The sequence below is a fragment of the Coregonus lavaretus genome (assembly GCF_964263955.1).
Source record: "Coregonus lavaretus genome assembly, chromosome: 16".
NCBI lineage: Eukaryota > Metazoa > Chordata > Actinopteri > Salmoniformes > Salmonidae > Coregonus > Coregonus lavaretus.
In genome coordinates this window covers 36,133,889-36,140,544 of record NC_140003.1, presented here as the reverse complement: position 1 = coordinate 36,140,544, position 6,656 = coordinate 36,133,889, and positions in this window count along the sequence as shown.

Sequence of the window (6,656 nt, the reverse complement as noted above, 5' to 3'; positions counted from 1 at the left end):
GATATCCAAATTGGTAGTTACAGTCTTGTCCCATCGCTGCAACTCCCATACGGACTCAGGAGTCAGCTTGCAGGCGCCCAGCCCGCCACAAGGAGTTGCAAGAGCGCGATGAGACAAGGAAATCCCGGCCGGCCAAACCCTCCCCTAACTCGGACGACGCTGGGCCAATTGTGTGCCGCCTCATGGGTCTTCCGATCACGGCCGGCTGTGACACAGCCTGGGATCGAACCCGGGGTTGTAGTGACACCTCAAGCACTGCGATGCAGTGCCTTAGACCGCTGCGCCACTCGGGAGGCCGGTGGAATAATTGTCTATTTAGAATGGCCCACAAAAAAAACATCATCCGTAGCCTGCACTCGAATAGCGAATGGAAGTTACATGCTGTTATGTTTTTGAATATGCAAGCATAGGCAGCGAGTCCATAAGGCTAGGGGAAGCTTTTCTTCAAATAAATTGAATTAAATTGCCAAAATCATATAGCCTAATTAACCTACTCCTGTCTATACAGAAATAAATACAATAATTCAAAATAGGCTGCTAATGCATGATTTGGCCACAGAGGATCATTAGCTTTTTTAAAGTTGTGGATTATTTTAAATCATATTGCCTACAGTCTGAAGGAAAGGCAGCACGCGCAATTTGGGCAGATTGTTCTTGAGTTGCGACTGTCTGTCAAAGTAGATAGGCCAAGCCAGGCATATCGCAATATTTCAAAATACAATCGCAGGGAAAACATAGTTTGGAAAGCAAATGGTTATTGCTGCAAAAGAGAAGACAATGAAAAGACTAATCTGTCTTTTAGTTATCAAAATTCTCAATTTAATTGAGTCAACAACAATATAGCCTATCTTATTGGCACCAGCGGAGAGCATCGGCAATTGAGTCATAATACCCATAAAACCTAGCGGTCAAACAGGGAAATGGTTCCAATCATTTTTCCATCATTCATTTTTCCCCTAGGGAATTTTATAAAATAAGGGCTGTGTTTCGTGTAGGCTTACCCTGGCGTGACGTTTTGATAACCATGTAAATCTCTCTCGGACAAGGTGACTTTTATCAATATATCCATCTCTATTCACTCTCAGATTCGAAAATGCTCATTAGCATCTAAGTAATAATAATAATAATATGCCATTTAGCAGACGCTTTTATCCAAAGCGACTTACAGTCACGTGTGCATACATTTTTACGTATGGGTGGTCCCGGGGATCGAACCCACTACCCTGGCGTTACAAGCGCCATGCTCTACCAATTGAGCTACAGAGGACCACATCTTACAAAACTACAAATCCCTGCAAGCTCCTGCACATCATCTCTAGCTGACACCTTTGCTAACAGGTATTGTGTCAATTTAAAACTTGCACAAGACAGTTCACAGAATTGTCCATTGAAGAAATGTACCAAATTTATTCATTACTACATTTAACTAATATTCGATAGTTGATCCTGTGATTCTTACCTTTACCTCAATTTGGCAGTCTCGTCCAGATCATCATGGCATTTGTATTTCTTTATGATAGCTACACTAGCAGCTAAATAGCATTTCATTTTTGGGGGGTAAATACAGGCGAATATATTGATAAAAGTCACCTTGTCCTAAAGAGATTTACACAGTTATCAAAACACGCCAGGGTGTATTGTCTCTCTGTCTGTCTCTTTTTCTCTCTCTTTCACTCTCTCTCTCGTTCCTCTGCAGAGACAGAGTCTGAAAGGAGGAAGTGATATTCAGCCAATCAGAGACAGTTCCTCAACATTCTGCTGCACCTTCAGAAGTGAACCAACGCCCACCTCAAGAAGAGGACACACAATACAATCCGTCATGACCAACATCACAGGGCCACTGAGAATCTGAATCCATCCACTCAAAACATATTTTGTTTAGTCACAATGGCTTGTATTCACCAGTTTCTAGAGTTTCAGAGTAGGAGTGCTGATATGCGATCAGATTTCCCTTTTAGATCATAATGAATAAGATTACATGGACAGTGGCATACATGATCCTAGGTCAGCACTCCTACTCTGAGTATCTTTGAATACAGCCCATCATAATCACAACACATCCTAACAGATCTGAACTTAACCTTGTCCTCTGATAACCCCAATCAGCATCCATATATATTATGAGGTGTGATGCTGACTGACTATTTTATTATTGTAACTGCCTTGGTTTCTTTGTGCCATTCTAAAGTTTGTGCCATAAAAGTTAGTCCCATGACCTAAGGGACCAAGTCCGTTGGAAAACCATGAAAACTATGAATGAGAAGAGAAAATACCTTAGTCTACCATGGTATTACAGTATTCAGTGGCCCTAACGTCTTGTGATACACTAAATCCAGAAGAGATGAGTAGTTATTGTATGGAATTTACTAACTTTAAAGTCCCACTTTAGACCACTGTAATGCAGCCTCTGTGGAAGAACTACCCTGTTTGAACTCCCCAGAATGTACTCTGTTTTCATTCTATTCTCAGTGTTGCCTGCTTTGCCAATTAAGTGTGCATAATGTGTATGTGACTGATAGTATTTAGCTAAGCGTGATTTCTTTCCGGAACCTCCTACAGATGTAGGATCTTAATTTGATCACATTTTCCTGCAATGTAGTGTATTTGAGGTTTAAAAAGGCTTCTGAAGTTTGTAATTTCCACTTTGAAATTTCAGACTTGATTTTTCCTTATGAAAAATGGGTAACACTTTACTTGACACCCAGTGTCATAACATGTTATGGCACTGTCATAAACATGTCATAATATGTCATAACAACTGACATAACTTGTCATAACCTGTCATAATATGGTTATAACACTGTCATGACCGATATATTTACACCTGTTGTGACATACAGTATATTGTGTTATTTTATGGCTGGTTATGACATTTACAAACATTTTATTTTGTTTAAAAGTTTGTTTCTTAAATAACTTGTTGTTGTTGAATTCTTTACAGTCATCATATTTTAAATCACTTGTGAAAAATACACTTTATGACAGTGTCATGAAGCATTATGACCATCCTGTGTCACTTTACTTGGACTAATTAAATACACTTTATGACACTCTCAAGAAGCATTATGACCATCCTGTGTCACTTTACTTGGACTAAGAACATACACTTTATGACACTCTCAAGAAGCATTATGACCATCCTGTGTCACTTTACTTGGACTAAGAACATACACTTTATGACACCGTCAAGAAGCATTATGACAATCATAATGCCAGGTAGGCCTATCACGTACATTCCCTTTTTAATTACTTAAAAATCATACAATGTGATTTTCTGGATTTTTGTTTTAGATTCCGTCTCTCACAGTTGAAGTGTACCTATGATAAAAATGTCAGACCTCTACATGCTTTGTAAGTAGGAAAACCTGCAAAATCGGCAGTGTATCAAATACTTGTTCTCCCCACTGTATGTGTGTAATTGCTTTCCTTTTTAATCATTGCCATCAAGATGTGTTAAAGGGGCCAGTCCATCAGTATTATCAGGTCTCTGCAGATTTAAGCTTCATGAAATGCTGACCTTATTTACTTCATTTGTATAAGCATAAGATAGCAGTTAAGGTTGGTTGCCTTTTTAGGAGAAAACTTTCATGGTTTACTATCATAATGCATCTTCTGTGGTACTTCTCTAATTGCGTCATCATACACATCACTTTACTTGATCAGAGTTTTTTTTCCCGGTATTGACTGGTGTGATATGTGATGTAACCATTGAATATGTGTGTGGAGGGCTCTTACCAGATGACATGCTTTTCATAATGTGCCTTCTTACAGTCACTTCACATGCCGAAAAAGCACCTAACCACATCAAAGGTCAACACAGTCGCCGTATGAAGGAAGATGCTGTCGCTTGAAAATGTACCGTGTGATGATGACGTAATGAAATGTAAGATAAAAATGTTTAGAAAAGGCCTAGTGTATTACTGGTTATTAAATATTTTACACTTTATACTGAACATTGAAAGTTGACAAAACAAAACTGAGGTTTTTTAGTTTGTATCCCAGGAATGGAATTCTGGGGCCAGTCTCTGTACACCTGGATTTACTTTAAAGAAAGGGGGGGGAAAGGTGGAATGATTTTCCTCTTGGCTGTTTGTCCAGATCTGGCTTCCATAGTCTGTTTTATCCTGAGCCGTGGGGTTTGAAAGGGGTACCGAGCTTTGGAGAACAAACACACACTCACACACAGAAACACACACACACACAGCTGCAAATAGGCCAGCATCAATCTGTAAGGGCAGCTCTGCAGTGAAGGCGGGTTAAAGTGTGTTTATTAGCTCTGTGCCACAATCACTGCCCTCTGTGACTGCCTTCTGTGTGGGATTGTGTTCTCTTGGCTTGGTATGCAGTAGAACAGATTATTGTCTGAAAATTGAATGTTTTCTTATGGGAGATCAGATCACTACTTTTTCACACAATTTTAGCATGGCCAGGAATGTGTTTGTGTGTCTTCAGAACTAAATCAATAACCTGTTCCACTTCTTATGCCCATTGTACACCCAAGAGGTATGGATGCTTGCTTTATCAGTATAAGGTTTGATCATGGAAGAATACTGGAATCTGCCATGGTTCTCATGTTTTCTCCAAACCCCCCCTCCACTGACGCACCCAGTTTCCCTTATACTAAGAAGACTGAGTGTAGTGTGTTGTTTGGGTTGATTTTGGACCAATCCCACAGTCATACCGCTCCTACACACCTTGTCCACTCTTTCATAGGGTTTCTGGGAATGTGATGAAATCACATGGGTTCTGAATGACCTCAGTCTGGACGCAGTCTGCCATTTCTCTCGCCCCACCCATCTACCACCCCTCCATCCATCCCTCTCTCCCTTCTCTCCACCCCTCTTGTGGCTGAACGAGGGATTTTGTCCTCTAAAGAAAACGTACATTGCCACAAGTGTGTCCAGGGCTGCAGCTAAGACCAATGAGCAGATATGAGAGTGTGGGCTGATTGTGTAAGCGTGTGTGTGTGTGTGTGTGTGTGTGTGTGTGTGTGTGTGTGTGTGTGTGTGTGTGTGTGTGTGTGTGTGTGTGTGTGTGTGTGTGTGTGTGTTACAAGGACAGAGGGCAGTGTGTGTGGGCTGTGTGTCACAAGCCGGGCTAGAACTCCGGTCTCAGATGTGGAAAGCTGGGGGTACTACCCCTTAGCCACAGAGGAGGTGTTGTAGGACCCAAATGAAACACCCAAGGCAATACTCCAGGTAAGTTGATTTAATGTTCCAAAACAGGAGGCAAAACAAAACAACTCCACGAGGGGAGAAAAACAAACTAAAGATAACTTCGAACAGCTTACTAGAACAGACACGGTGGGACAAAGCAGGAGACACATAGTCAGGACGCAATAACCAAGTGAGAAACAAGGGGAAAACACACAGCTAAAATACTAAAGGGAAAACAAGGCACAGGTGACCTGGATCAAACTAATGAGGACACACGAGGAAGAACTAAGGCAGAGGGGAACACAGCTGACCTCTAGAGGCCCGGAGACAAACAGGAGAAGCAGGAAGCTGACAGGACCCCCTCCTCTAGGAACGACTCCTGACGTTCCTTCCAGAACACCCTGGCCCCCGGGTGCGAAAATCTCGGATCAACCCTGGGTCCAGGATGTCCCTGGCTGGAACCCAGGAGCGCTCCTCTGGCCCGTAGCCCTCCCAGTCCACCAGATACTGCAGAGAGTTCTGGACCCTCCGGGAGTCCAGTATCCGGCGGACTGTGTAGGCTGGCTGGCCGTCAATGATCCTGGGAGGTGGTGGGGGTCTGCGTGGGGGGGCAAAGGGAGAAGACAAGACAGGTTTAATAAGTGAAACATGGAAAGTGGGGTTAATTCTAAGGGAACGAGGGAGAACCAAACGATAAGACACAGGGTTAACCTTTCTAGCAATGCGGAAAGGGCCGATGTATCTCTGGGAAAGCTTCTTGGACTCGACCCGGAGGGGCAGGTTCTTAGTGGCCAACCAAACTCTCTGACCAGCTCGGAAACTAGGGGCCGTCCGGCGGTGGCGATTAGCCTGACTTTGGTATCTCTGGGAGGTCCGAAGGAGGGCACGCCTGGCCTTCTTCCAGGTCCGCCTAGAGCGTTGGACAAAGCGCTGGGCCGAGGGAACACCAACTTGCGCCTCCTCCTCTGGAAATAATGGAGGGTTGTAACCGAACTGGCATTCGAAGGGGGACAATCCGGTGGCTGAGGACTGGAGGGTGTTGTGGGCATATTCAGCCCAAATGATATAGGTGGCCCAAGACGTGGGATTACTGGCCGCCATACACCGCAGGGTGGTCTCCAGATCCTGATTAATCCGTTCCGTTTGACCATTAGACTCTGGATGGAACCCCGACGATAGGCTGGCTGTGGCCCCAACAAGCCTGCAGAAGGCCCCCCAAAACCGGGACGAGAATTGGGGACCTCGGTCAGAGACCACGTCCAGGGGAATACCAAATATCCGGAAGACATGGTTCATGAGGAGCTCAGCAGTCTCCTTAGCCGAGGGCAGCTTGGGCAGGGGAATAAACCGGGCAGCCTTAGAGAAACGGTCTACCACCACTAGGATGACGGTGTTGCCCTGGGATAGAGGAAGTCCCGTAACAAAGTCCAGAGAAAGGTGTGACCATGGCCTTCGAGGAACAGGTAAGGGATGGAGCAGTCCCTGAGGTCGCTGGCGTGT